Raw genomic sequence first — 15,382 nt, 5'->3', positions numbered from 1 at the left:
TCCCGCCGTCTGTCCACGAGGCCATGCTTTCCGCTGTGGTGTCCGTCTGGGCACTGGAACAGACGTCCAGAAGCCTCCTGTGGAAGCAACTCGAGGACAGCTGGTCCAGGAGGGGCAGAACAGTGTAGGACATAAGAGATGTGGGTCCACCTTCTGTCTCTGTGCACCTGCTCGGTACTAACCTTGGGCAAATGGACTTCACCTCTCAGCTTTCAACTCTACAAAATGGAAATAATGCTGATTACATGTCCTAGGTATACTTTCAGGATGAAGTGAGGTCAGGTAGATAAAAGACAATTAGCAGGGTGCTAGCTATAGTAAGCGTTCAAGAAATAGTTGTTAATAATACGTGCAAAAATAAAGCGACATCTTCCCAGATAAAAGGAGAATCGCTTTGTATTTGAGTGCTCACAAAATCTCTCACCTTAAGGGGCACTCTTCCGATTCCTTTATTTAGGACAACCAGGCACTATTTGAAGAAGCCAAATTAGGTTGAAGCGTTCTCCATCAGTGCTATCTTTGGATGCTTACAGAAGTCACTGATACACTAGCCAAGCCATTCCATGCAGTTCTGTAGTCATGGGGTCATTGGGGAGGGACTTATGTGGGAGGGGGGCATGACCTTACCATTGTAAGTATTGGGTGGTGGGTAAAACAGCCTTTTGAACCTCACTTATAAAGCAGTACTCTTAAGACACAGTGTCGAAGATTCTCAAATCTGGCCGCAGATGAGATCCCGCTGAGGTGTTTTTGAAATGTAAGAATGCCCTGGAACCTAACTAAATCAGAGTTTTTTTGGGGGGGAATGGGGAATGGTACCCGGGCTTCAGGATTTTTACAAAACTTTCCAGGTGATTCTTGTGTTTAAGCAAGACCGAGAACCACAGAACTACTTGGTGGAGATCTTGATGCCTGTAAACAAGTGGTTTTCAGCCCAGGCTGTACTTGGAGTCACGAGAGGAACTTGAAACAATGTCACACCCCATGTCCACTGCAGGCCAGTAAACTCACTATGTGGGCCTTGATAGTTTTTAAAGTTCCCCAGGTAGTCTCCCCAATTAAAAAAATTAAGATATAGTTGACATATAACATTGTGTAAGCTTGAGGTCTAGAACATGTTGGTTTGATACATGAATATCTGTAATGTAATTTATCATTTTCAAATTTATTTAATATTTATTACAATATTGTAATACTGTACAATATTATAGCAGTAGCAAACGCCTCTATCACACTGCATAGTGATCATTCCCTTTTTTGTGTTGAGAACTATGACGATCTAGTCTTTGAGGGACTTTGAAGTTTATAATACAGTATGATCTTTTTGACCTTTACTTGTCTTTTTTAAAAAAATATTTTATTTATTTATTTGACAGAGAGAGAGAGATCACAAGTAGGGAGAGAGGCAGGCAGAGAGAGAGGGGAAGCAGGATCCCCCTGAGCAGAGGGCCTGATGCGGGGCTTGATCCCAGACCCTGAGATGATGACCTGAGCCAAAGGCAGAGGCTTAACCCACTTAGCTACCCAGGGACCCCTTCCTTGTCTTTTTAAATACGGTATGATTTTAATTCTCCTTCAGTGTTGAGAACCACTGAACTATAGAGCAAATGTAAAAAATCAAAATTTTCTTGATGTTGTATGGATGAGTCCTTCTAGCTCTTCAGGGACAGCGTCATAAATGGGTTCAAAAGCATTAATTTTCAAATAAGAAATGGAGACAATTTACTTTGGAAAGCTGTGTAAGATGAAGGCTGATGTTAAAGTTGTCTGTGAATTGTTTCAGAAAGTGGGTGAGGATAGCAGTATGTCCAAATTCATGTATTTTATGTAACATACCATTGTGAATACATATCGTATTGGATCCCCGTAACTGGAGACTGGTTTATTTCACCTATAGTACTGAACATTTGTCTATGCAAGTTGGCAAAAAAACTTTAAGACTTCTCTGCATGAGAAACTTGGGGATTGTGTTCTGTTTGGGGTCATTTACCATTCCAAGATATATGGTATAACTTGCTTCCTTCCCTTTGGGTCTGGGGTAGGAGACTAGTCAGCAGGCTCCTCTTACTGATTCTTGGTCCAGGCAGAGAATCATGAAGTCTTGAACTAAGACACTGGCCAACATTGAGGGAGGGTGGATATTGAATCTGGTGATTCCATATGTTATGGGCAATAGAGTCAGACTGCCAGGTGAGAGGTCTGTCTTAGCTTGCTGTACGACCTTGACCATGTTCTTAGCCCCTGGACCCCTCATTTCCTTACCTTTAAAATGGGATGATTTTAAAGGTAATTGAGTTGATGTGAGGAATAAATTCAGCCATGCATGCTGTAAGAAGTCTAGAGAAGAAGCAATCAATGGATGTTGCTTTATTATTTTCATTGTCACTATTGTCATTATTATTACTTGATGTTGAGAGGGAAGGATGAGGAGGAGTATGGGCAGATGCCTTTGTGTGTAGCTTTCGCATTTGTGGATGCGAAATGGGAGAATTCAGGAATAGGAGAACATTTTGGATGAGGACAAATTCAGGCTTTGGAAAACTTTCGTTTGGAAAATAATCACAAATTTGTAGGAAGTTGTCGCAAAATGTGCAGAGAGATCCTGTAAACCCTTTACCCAGACTTCCCCAAGGTTAATGTCTTGCATCACAAACAGTATCAAAACCAGGAAATGAAAATTGTTAAAATCTACAAAGCTATTCAAAGTGTACGGGTTATACGTGGATTGGGACGTCCGCATGTGCATTGCTGTGTGTAATTTCATTACATGTGTGGTTCCTGTGTTGTGCCACAATCCAGACGCTAAACTACCATCCCCGCAAGGCTCCTGTGTATTACCCCTTTCTTATCGCACCTACCCTCTCTCCCCACCACCTCTAATCCCTGGAAACCACCAATCCTCCATTTCTGTAATTGTCATTTCATGAATGTTATATAAATGGAAAGATGCAGTACATATGTATCTTTTTGAGGTTGCTGGGGGTTTTTTTTCCTCTCTCTCGGCATAATTTGAGGTTCATCCAAGTTACAGTGTGTATTAGTAGTTCATTCCTTAGAACTGCTGAGTCATAATCCATGGTATGGACGGATCACAGTGTGTTTAACTATTCATGGGTCGAGAGATGTTTAAATGGTTTCTGGTCTTTGTCACAAACAAAACTCCTGTGAACACTCAGGGACTAGTTTCCATGTGAAAATAAGTTCGGAGAGATGCCCCAGAGTGTTATTGCTGGATCATATGGTAAATCCAGTTTTAGTTTTGAAAGGAAGTGTCAATTGTTTTCCAGAGTGACTGTCTCATTTTTCATCCCTTTTTTTTTTTTTTTTAAAAGATTACATTTATTTATTTGACAGAGAGAGATCACAATAGACAGAGAGGCAGGCAGAGAGAGAGAGAGGGAAGCAGGCTCCCTGCTGAGCAGGGAGCCCAATGTGGGACTCGATCCCAGGAACCTGAGATCATGACCTGAGCCAAAGGCAGCGGCTTAACCCACTGAGCCACCCAGGTGCCCCTTATTTTTCATTCCTATTGCAAGGTATGACTGGTTCTATTTTTCTGTCTGCTCAAGTGGGTTTTTTAACCCCCGCCATTTTTAAATTTTTTCCACTTAGCCAGGTGTGTGTTGGTATCTCATTGAGAATCAAATGTGCATTTTTCTAATGGCTAATGATGTAGGATATCTTCTACTGGGCTTGTTCGTTACCCACACACCTTCTTTGGTGAAATATCTGTTGGTGCTTTTTACTCATTTTCTAACTGGATTTTTTAAAAGATTTTATTTATTTGTTTTGACAGAGAAAGAGAAAGTGAGAGAGGTAACACACACAGGGCAAGTGGGAGAAGGAGAAACAGGTCCCATTGAGCAGGGAGCCTGATGTGGGACTCGATCCCAGGACGCTGCGATCATGATTTAAGCCAAAGGCAGACATTAACGACTGAGCCACCCAGGTGCCCCTGGATTGTTTTTAAAATTCATGCTTAAAATGACAGCTTTATTGAAATATAACTCATATGCCACAAAATTCACACTTCTAGAAAATTCAGTTTTTATTATATTCATGGAGTCATGCCACTATTACCACTAATTCCTGAATATTTCAGTCACCCCAAAAGGAACTCCATAGCCATTAGTAGTTACTCTCTGTTCCTCTTCCTTCCAGCCCCTGGCAACGAGGCATCTACTTTCTGTCTCTGCAGATCTGCCTCTTCTGAACATTTCATAGAAATGGAATCCTACAATATGTAGTCTTTTGTGTCTGGTTTCTTTCACTTATCATCACTTATCATAACCCTTTTCAAGATTCACTTGTATTGTAACATGTATCGGTCCTTCATTTCTTTGGTCAAATAACGTTCCCAGGGCACCTGGGCGGCTCAGTCAGTTAAGTGACTGCCTTCTGCTCAGGTCGTGATCCTGGGATCCTAAGATCAAGCCGGGCTTGGTGCTCCCTGCTCATGTTCTCTCACTGTCTCTATTGCACTGTTTCTCCCTCAAAAAAATAAATAAAATACTTAAAAAATAATATTCCCTTATATGAATATATCATATTTTATCTATTTACCTGTTGATGGACATTTGTGTTGTTTCAACTTTTTGGTTCTGTGAATAACGCTGCTATGAATACTTGTGTGCAAGTCTTTAACTGCCATGTTATCATGTTTCTTGGAGATGTGTGTGTGTGTGTGTGTGTGTTTGTGTGTGTGACACACAGATTCAATTTTTGGAGATATATAGACATATGCACATCTGCATACAGATCTATATGTACCTCTCTCTATACATGTATAAGTGAAATTGCTGAATCATATAGTAGCTCCATGTTTAGCATTTTGAAAAATTACCCACCTGTTTCCACAGTGGCTGTACTGTTTTGCGGTGCTTCCAGCCATGTGTGAAGGTCCCATTCACTTGACATCCTTGGCAGCACTTGCTATTGTCTGTGTCTTATTTTCGTCATCCTAGTGGGTATGAAGTAGTATCTCATTATAGTTTGACTTGTGTTTTCCTACTCTCTAATGATGTCGAGCATCTTTTCATTTCTATATTGGCCATTTGTTTATCTTGTTTGGAGGAATATCTATTAAAATCCTTTGCACATTTAAAAGTTGGATTGAGGGGCACCTGGGTGGCTCAGTGGGTTAAGCCTCTGCCTTTGGCTCAGGTCATGATCTCGGGGTCCTGGGATCGAGACCCACATGGGGCTCTCTGCTCGACAGGGAGCTGGCTTCCCCTCCTCTCTCTGCCTGCCTCTCTCCCTACTTGTGATTTCTCTCTCTGTCAAATAAATAAGTAAAATCTTTAAAAAAATTAAAGTTGGATTGAGTTAAAAAATTTTTTTTCAGAGTTTTAAAAGTTCTCTAGATATTCTGCAGTCAAATGCTCTACCACTGAGCTATACCCCCACACTCTCTAGATATTCTGGATGCCAGACCATTATCAGGTATATGATTCATAAATATTGCTCCTATTTGGTTGTCTTTTCACTGTCTTGGAATTCAGCACAAAAGGTTTTAATTTTGATGAAGTTCAATTTAATTATTTCTTTTCTTTTGTTGCTTATATTTTTGATGTCATGTCTAAACAAACACCTAGCCCAAGGTCATGAGGATTTACTTCTATATTTTCTTCTAAGAGTTAAATAGTTTTAATTCTTACATGTAGGTCTTTCATCCATTTTGAGTCAATTTTTGTATTTGGTGTGAGGTTGGGGTCCAACTTCATTATTTCACATGGGAATATCCAGTTGGCCCAGCAGTTTTTGTTGAAAAGACTGTTCTTTCCTCATTGAATGGTGTTGGCACTCTCATGGAAAATCAGTTGGTCATAAATGTAGGAACTTAAATTTACTTCTGAGCATGTTGCTGTTGATATTGTAAGGGACAGTCAAATGAAGATTTCTGGAAAGGTTAAATGAGATATGGAGTGTGGTGGATGGCATTGTTGCTTCCCATTCTTTACTCCCACCTATGGTCATACCTTTGCCATAGCACCAACATGGAACACGGTCAGAGTATAGTTCTTTGCTTTTGATTTTGAACTTGACTAAGTAACTTGCTTTGGTCAGTGGTTTGTGGGCAAAAGGACAGTATTAGAATTTCAGACCACTTCTGCTCTTCCTTTTCTGGCATTGACACAAAAGAATATGATCCCATTCATCCATTAGTCCAGGAGGAGGCTGAGAGACATAGATCAGGGTCATTCTAGATACACAACCCAGCTAAGCCCAGATGAGATCAGTCAACCCCCATGCAAGTCCTACACAAGGAAATGATGATAAGTGACTGTTGCCACTGGGTTCTGGGGTGGTTAACCTGTGGTTAAGTAAGATACAGGGCATGAGGTCTCCTTACATACACAAGGTACTGTCCACATGAGAGGAAAGATGGAGATTGCTCACTCCACTTTCTTTTAAGTTTTAAGTTGACTTCTGTTTGAACAAGAGCTCTGATCATTTACAGTCCTCAGGATGTTTGCTATAGGTGTGGGCATTACCGCAACATTTTCCCTAAGTGTGGGGCACAGTCCCCTGGTGGGAAGTAGGATGATGTAGGGTTGAACATGGACATGATATTATGTAGCACTAAATCCTAGCATGGGGAGAGAATCTCTTTTTAGTCCTTTTGCTTTTATTTTTATTTATTTTTATGGAGGTATAAATGAGAAGTAGCACTATGCTAGTTTCAGGTGTACAGCATCAAGATGTGATGGCTCTAGGCACTGGGAAATGATCACCGCAGTAAGTCTAGTTACCATCTGTCACCCTAAGTGGTTACAAAAACATGTTTTTGGTGATGAGAGCTTTTGAGATTTGCTCTCTTAGCAACTTCCAAATATGCAATACTATGTTATTAAAGATAATAACCATGCCGTACATGGCCTCGTGTAACTTATTTATTTTATCACGGGAAGGCTATACCTTCGGACTCTCCCTCATCCATTTCTCAAACCCCCAAATCCCTCACCTCTGGCAACTACCAATATGTTCTTTACTCCCATGACCTTACTGAGTTTGTTCTGTTTTTGAGTTTCCACATATAAGAGAAATCATACCAATGCAGTCCTTTCGATGACACGGAGGGAGAGATCTCAGAGGCTGCCTGCTCTGTAAGCCTTATAAATAGCTGTGGATCTCTCTTTTCAACAAGAAGAAAACAGCCTACAGGCTCAGAGTCTTTGGCAGCCGACAGCATGAGACAGAACTTAAGCACCTTGTTTTGTTTCTACTAACTTTATTTTTGTGTGGAACTTTTCCACGGTTCTAGTCATTATACCTTTGTTTTAGTGTAAGAGAATAAGATGGTTGAAAACCAAAGATTAAGGAAATGATGGTAAAGATAAAAAGGGGAAGCCCGATGCTGTGGGACTACATGGAGTTTAGGAGATACTGATTTGTTGTGTGACCGCAGATCTGTGACCTATATAGTACACGTTATGGGACGAATTTATGTGTCCCTTCTGCAGAACATCATTTCGAATGTGAGCTCATCTCTTGTCCATACTTTCTAAGTTGGAAATTTGGTTTATTCTTTCAAAGGATTTAGGCTTCTCAATTTCCAGGAATCCTAACCCCTAGGCTCTCTCCAAAGCCCCAAGGTGATTGTCACAAATAAAACCCTTTTGTTGCTCTTACACAATCAATACCTAAGAACCCTTTGGAAAAATCCTCTGTAAATTCACATTCTAAAAATAGGCTTGACTTTTGGATGGCTTCTAAATAAAAACATATTTTTCGATTACACTGGAGACAGAAAAAAATTTCCAGTATCATTTTGAGACTTGTGGGAAAATGAAGAGGAGAAAAGTTTCACTGTTCTCGGTGAAGGTTTTGGTATTGAAATGTTGTCAGGCTGGCTGGCTTCTGAGTGTGGTGGGGGTGGGGAGGAAGGAAGGGCAAGGACTGTCACTAGTCATTTAATATATCACTTATTACTCAGATCTGACACCAAGTACAAAGGCTGGAGGAGGAAGATGAGGCTTGCATCACTGTACCTGCTGTGGGTCCGGGAGAACGTCTCTGAAATTCTGTGGTTTCTCTGAGTCATTCCTGAATCATCTCTTTATTACAGTGAAACTTCACACTGGCAGGATTTACTGTGGTGCAGAGACAGAGGGCTTCATTCTGGGCCTTTCAGGGCCGCGACTGAGAGGCCTGAGCTCCTGAAGAGGGGGGTACGTGTTCCTGACAAGTCTCTCCTGAGGCGTGGCACAGTGGTGACGGATTAGGTTCTCAGGAACGCCTGGTGGGCAATCTCTCGCTCGGTGCTGAGTTACATTCTCCCTCCGTCCTCTTCTAGGAGAGTGGGTAGAGACAGTGGAGCCGCGGGTAGTGTAGGGCAGCGTGTAATGCAGAGACAAAATGTGGGCTTCCCCCATTCCTTCCAAGGATGTTTTCCCCTTAACACCAAGTCATCTAGGAGGTCCGTGGCTCCAGAGATTACTCCCCCTTAGACGGAGTCACACTTCTGCTCTTCCCACTCAGGGTAAAACATGTCCCTTCTCTGTGTCTCATCGGCTCCTGTCAAAGATGGCAGCCCCAATTCCCGCCTTGCCCAGGGTGAGGAGATCCATGTGGGTAAAGTTACTTGTTGCTCTGCACTGTGTGTTGTGTTTTGGAAGGATGTCTGTGCCTTCCCTGGTGTCACACTGGGTTGCCCCTGGGTGGCCATCCACATCCCTGGGCTCCCTCTGCGAGCTTTTATGCTCACGGAACTCCATCATTTTACCTGACCCAGAAGGAATGGGGTAACTAGACCGAAGGATAAGTGGGCAACCTTTGGCCTCTGAACAGCAGTACTGATGAAGTTCTAGAATCTAGGTGAGGTTCGGTGGGGTGAGGTCCAGAGCCGATGACCAAGAAAGAATTCTTGAGACATCTTTGGTGCAAAAGGGTGGTTTATTAAAGCACGAGGACAGGACCCATGGAAAGGAAGAGCTGCTGCCCCGGGTTGTGAGGGATGGCAGGTTGTGTACCATGGGGTTGGGGAAATAAGGGAAAGGGTTTCAATAGAACTTTCATATGCTAAAGAGGACCTACAAGATACTGGATACTGGAGGCCTTGCGGGTGCCAAGGTTGTCTTTCCCTTTTAGCAAGCCATTAACATTCAGATAGTTGGGAGATTCTTAAAGAATGTCATATTTGTCCCACCCAGGAGTGGGGGTGAGGGGGAGACTGTGAGGTGTCAGCCTTTTGCTTGGTCCTCAGCCAGCCTTCTGCTCCCTCATCAGTACCATTGATGATAACTCCTTCTGTTACACACAGATCCCAGCACAGTGCCATGTAGACATGGAAGATGGTGCATAGATATGACTGGATTTGAGTAAGAAACCCTCTTTCTTGTTGCCTTGCTGCTTGAAAGAAGTAAACAGAGGCGAGGGGAGGAAACATACTCTCACACAGCGATAAGCTCTAGGGGGACAGGAGAGCAACTGTGTGATTAGGCAAACACCAAATTCTTGCAGAAAAAAAAATTTGTAAAAACAGTCAAGAAGGAAATTCAATATTTCCAAGTCAATGGATTTATCTACTGGTGTTTCCACTTCCGTTCTTCCAGAATTTTCTCTGTCCGATACTTGGCATGCAACATGCGGCCCCCCTTTCCATTTCCGATATCTGACCGTCTGAATGTGCTCCCTCAGTTGCCGCAGTGGATACATTAGAAGCTGCTCTTGTGAAGGAAGATTTGAGACCACGAGGGGTTCCACTCTTTTCATGATCATTCTTCACTTAACCCTTCACTTAACTGATTTCCAAGATGGTTTAGTAGCTCTCTGGGGATATGGAAGAGCTGATTTCTTAAGACTGTTCTGATGAAACCCTGAAAAGTGAAAGTGAAATGCAACATTCTCAGAAACCAACAACCATAAGACAAATCCTCTGGTCTTGGTAGGTTGGTGGGGGGCTGGTACCCCATAGGAGAGTGACTTCTCTGGTGGAAGTCAGCATGACACGGGGTTAGAGCCCATCTTGGGACCGCCTTGCCCAAATATAGGCAAGGATCATTTCATGAGGGAGTTGGAAGGATAGTAACATTTCTGAGTCTTAACCATTTGCCAGGGATTGTACTTTGTGCTTTGTTCTGGAGCAACGACCAAGGATGAAATCCCAACTTAGCTGTGTATTGGCTGTGTGACCTTGGATTTGTTATGTGGCTTCTCTGAGCTTCAATGTCCTTGCCTCTAAATGAGATCATAATACCTCGTTGAGTTTTTTAAGGCTTCTTTGAGATGTTGAACTCAAAGATCTGGGTCGACATTCCATACCTAATGTTGCCATTTTGATTTTTTAAAAAATTTTAAAAATTTATCTTCAGCATTACAGTATTCATTGTTTTTGCACCACACCCAGTGCTCCATGCAATCCATGCCCTCTCCAATACCCACCACCTGGTTCCCCCTACCTCCCACCCCACGCCCCTTCAAAACCCTCAGATTCTTTTTCAGAGTCCATAGTCTCTCATGGTTCACCTCCCCTTCCAATTTCCCTCAACTCCCTTCTCCTCTCTAACTCCCCTTGTCCTCCATGCTATTTGTTATGCTCCACAAATAAGTGAAACCATATGATAATTGAGTCTCTTTGCTTGACTTTTTTGACTCAGTGTAGTCTCTTCCAGTCCTGTCTATGTTTCTACAAAAGTTGGGTATTCATCCTTTCTGATGGAGGCATAATACTCCATAGTGTATATGGACCACATCTTCCTTATCCATTCGTCCGTTGAAGGGCATCTTGGTTCTTTCCACAGTTTGGCGACCGTGGCCATTGCTGCTATAAACATTGGGGTACAGATGGCCCTTCTTTTCACTACATCTGTATCTTTGGGGTAAATACCCAGTAGTGCAATTGCAGGGTCATAGGGAAGCTCTATTTTTAATTTCTTGAGGAATCTCCACACTGTTCTCCAAAGAGGCTGCACCAACTTGCATTCCCACCAAGAGTGTAAGAGGGTTCCCCTTTCTCCACATCCTCTCCAACACCACCTTACACCAGTTAGAATGACCATTTTGATTTTTGTTATTCAGACATTTCATACAAAATTCAGACAGCCCTGAATTTCATGGCAGACAGAATGTTCTGTGTTTCAGTAAAATTCTGATTTTTTTTTTTCTCCCAAGGGGAGAGAGAAATAAATACTTGAATCACAAAGTAAGAGGATTTTGGAGTTGGAAATTAAATGAGTCTCATTTATAAAAATGTAATAACTTTGGCCACAAATTCGGTAACGATGATTTCCAGGTAGATAAAGACAAAGACTACGGATCTGGGCATTTTTGGAAAGAAGCTGTTTTTATGTATATTAGATAGAAGACACTTTTACTCTATAAAATTTGAAAGCCTTGAGATATTGTCTCAGCCCACAAGGTAACTGTAAGGCTTTACAACACTTGTAGAAGGTCTTCATTAGACTCTGAGCAAAGATTTCTTCCCTCTGAAAGTGCACATATAGGATATGTAATTTGATGTGATAAATTAAAATGTATTTTTCTCTCTCTCTCTCCAAACAGAGCCACATAAATAGTGCCTGGCTGGATTTTGAATATCTGACTGCTCCCTTCTCAAATTATTTTGAGTCACACAGCTTCCATGTACTGGGTCTAGGGTAGGAGTTGAACAGCGTAATCTGATCTTCGTTCTCTGACCATTACTAGATGCCTGAGGGTTATGGCTCAGACCAGCCAGAAGTTTCTAGGAAGACAGCCACTTCTATGTAACTGGAAAAGCCGGCACAAGAGAGCTCATGTAGTTCTTTCTGTATGTCTGATGCTAGTTCGTGCTTGATGCTTACCTTTTTGTTCTGTAAATGCTTTCAGACCGAAGGGGAAATGTCACTGGGGTGAATAGACAGGTGTATCTCTGCCAGCATCTGATGGAAGGCCAATCCCTTCAGAATCTTCACCCTATGATCCTGGAAAGGAAAGAGCCAGAAGGGGCTTAAGAGGCTTTCAGACCTACTGCCTTCCCCAAGATAAAGGTTGGGATGCTGAGGCCCAAAGAAGGAAAGCGTTTTCCCAAGGTTAGAAGTTGAGTCCCTGCTTGAGCCGTCATGTGGACTTAGGTCTTATTGATCTAAAACCCTGTTTGTTTGTAATTATAGCAGAAACTACGAATTTTTTCCCCCATTTCCATCCTCCACTTCCCTTTTAATAACAGAAGCTCCAATTTGTGACTAGGCGTAGAGCTGTCTGGAAAAAAGTTTTTGCTTCCAGTCTTCTTTGCAGTAGAGGTGGCCATGAGACAAAGTTCCGGCCAACGACATGTAAGTTGTAGAGTCCTGTGTGACTTCTGGACACATTCTTTTGTCCTTCCTCCATCCTGCTGGCTGAAATGTGGAGGTAAGAGCTGGAGCTTGAGCAGCTGTCTTGGATTATGAGGTGGATGCCATGTTGAGGATGGTGGAGCATCTGGATCAGGATCCTGGATGGCTTTGCACAACATTATAAAATCCCTGGATGCCCACCTCTGGGCTTTTTATGTGGGAGAATAAAACCATGTGTTTAACAGCTGTTATTTCCTAAAAATTATTTGTCAATTGCACCTACACTTTGTTTTTAATGAGATTCCACTACCTCATTCTGTCTTCAGATCAATTTTCTTGTTGGTAAGAGGACAGAGGTTAGGTCTTGGGAGTTCTGCTAGGGGATGGCAGGACACGATCCTCCTAGATAGAGAGGTGCTGCTCTCTGCGTCTTTTCCAGTAGACTGGGATCCCAAGAGGAAGGGCCATGACTGATTTTCCTCTACTGTTCAGAAGTCAACCTAGGATGTAGAAGACACTGGCAAAATGTTACTGGGTCTTGTATCAGTTATTTGTTGCCATAATAGTGCTGAGTAATAAATAACCACAAAACCTCAGTAGCTTATGACAATGCCTGTTTATTACTCATGTCTGGGGTGGTCAGCTAGTCAGCTCTGTTGAAACTGGCTGAGCTGGTCACACGTCTGGGGAGTTGGCTAGCTACTGGATGATCAACGGTGGCCATGATTTTGTAGCTGGGGTGCTTGACTCTGCTTTACCTGTCTCTCATATCCCAGCAGGCTAGCCCACACTTGTGGAAGAGACCAGAAAGAATGAGTGGAAACGTGCAGGTAATTTTTCTTGCCTTTGGTTGTGACATGTCTGCTAACATCCCATTGGCCAAAGTAAGTCTCAGGGTAGGAGCCAAAGACAGAGAGGGAGAAAGTTTGACTGTTACAAGGCAAAGGTATGGGCATAGGTTGGGATGAGAATTGGGGCCTTAATGGATCCGATCTACAACAGACAGACAAAAGGGAGAGAGGGATGGATGGAAAGAGAGATAGAAAAAGGGCAGACAGTGGGAGGAAGTGCCCTTTATTGTGTCCATGATAAGGGCAAAGGAGGCACTAGAGGGCATTTTCCCATCTCTGGTTCTCTCTGGGATTAGCTGTGCTGGGGCCATCTTGGTTTGGGGACTGCCCATGGTGCCCCAGGACAAGAGCTTTGTCACAGCCCCAGGCGGTGGGGTGTTTATATTATGACTTGCTTCTGTGCTGGGGAATCTTTGCTTCTGCATGAGTCATTATGAAAGTCTTCACAAGCTTTACCTAGTGGTTGGGAAGAGTTCTATTTTGGAGACAAGAATCCTTTTCAGCAAGAGCTAATTCATAACATGAAGACAGTTGTGCTGTGGCCTGAGAATTGAACTAGGAAGCAAGCGACCTGGGTTTCAGTGTTGCCTCTGCCAAGTCAGAAAAAAATAACACCACCAATATGAGCTTCTTTGGGGCTATTTCTAAGTATTATGGTACTTTTCAGCAAGAGAGGAAGCTACAAAAAATACATTTTCTCTCAGTCTTCATGTCTGAACTCCTGATAATATATTCTTTTAAAAAAAGATTTTATTTATTTATTTATTTGAGAGAGAGAGAAAGAGAGAGTCGGGGGGGGGGGGAAGAACTAAGCACAGAGCCTGACGCGAGGCTCGATCTCACAACCCTGAGATCACCACCTGAGCTGAAATAGAGTTGGACACTCAACGGACTGAGTAACCCAGGTGCCCAATGATAATGTATCCTCCAAGAAGATGAAAATTCCTCCAATGGCCATAAATTTGGCAATTTGTTTTCTATTATATGTATTGAAGATCCTTTTCTCATTAGTCGCTTTAAACACTTTTACAATAATGCTTAAATATTTGTGTGTCATAAAATGATGCCTAGAGTAGACATTAAAGTAATAAAATGATGGTTAGTGTGGAAATTAAAGCAAAACATCATTAATGTGAAAATTCATGATCTTGAATTTCATAATAGCTGATGCAAGAGATTTTGCAGTTAAGCGTGACCGTGTTTCCCTCAAAGTCAGCGCAAATTTTAATTTGTTTGGATGGTGTGAGGATGAACACACTTGGTCATTTTCCTTCTGTCGTAGAAGTGATTCTGGCAGTTTTCCTGAATCTTCACCAGAAAGTAAATGTTTTGTTTGCTTAGTTGGTTTAAATGCAAACAATTAGATCTAATTCTTTGGCATCTGCAGATCCTGCTGGTTTTTCAGGGTCAAGGTCAAGGGCACCAAAGCAGGGCAATTTCTGAGAAGCTGGTTTCTGAATGCCTGAGCTGGTCTTTTCTGGTCCTCTCCCAACCCTCCAGTTCTGGGGAATACTGAGCACCAGGAGAGGAGAGACTTGGTCAGTCTCAGGGGACCACCTGGAACACTGGATCCTCCTCGGGGCTCCCCGTACATTGCATCAGATCTCGTCCTTCCGTCCTACACAGGTCACGTCCCTTTAAATGGTGACTTGCCAGTTCCTAGGAGCACTAATTCAAAACATATTTCTCTATCTGCTCTCAGAAGAGAGAAAACAATGTCATATAATGTTGCCCCAGGGAAAAGTGGAACAGAAGTTATTTCATTTGCTCATTACCTGAGTGCACACAGCCTCACCCCTGTAAGTTTGTTAAATAGATCCGAGGTCTGTCTCATTCTGTCTCAATCTTTTTAGCCTTTTCCTCTGTGGCTGGCACTGGAGTATGGAAGAGAGGCCTTCTTTGTCTTGGTGCAGTCTTGTTTGCGACTTCCCGTTATTATGAACTCGGTTTGGGAATGAGACTGAAGGAGTCAGCACCCGGAACTGACAGCTGTGAGATGCAATGGCTCCTGGGAGTACCTCAAACCTCCTTTGATCTGAGGGCAAATAGTTCTTAGGAGGAGTGTGGCCCAGGGACTCTGGCCCTGTCAGTTTGATTCACAAGGGATAACGATACCTGTGGGCAGAACAATGCCTTCTGATACAGGAGATGCACCTGCTGATTCCTTGAGTTGAAACCTGGCATCTGGAGCCTTCGAGAGAAGGAACAGTCCCGGTCTCACTTGCCGATGGTGGCAGGATTGGGCGTGCCTCTGGGATCCCGATTCACCGTGATTTC

This window comes from Mustela erminea, chromosome 12 (assembly GCF_009829155.1).
Source record: "Mustela erminea isolate mMusErm1 chromosome 12, mMusErm1.Pri, whole genome shotgun sequence".
Classification (NCBI taxonomy): Eukaryota; Metazoa; Chordata; class Mammalia; order Carnivora; family Mustelidae; genus Mustela; species Mustela erminea.
The sequence above is the reverse complement of the archived record's forward strand: the minus strand, read 5'-3'. Positions refer to the sequence as shown.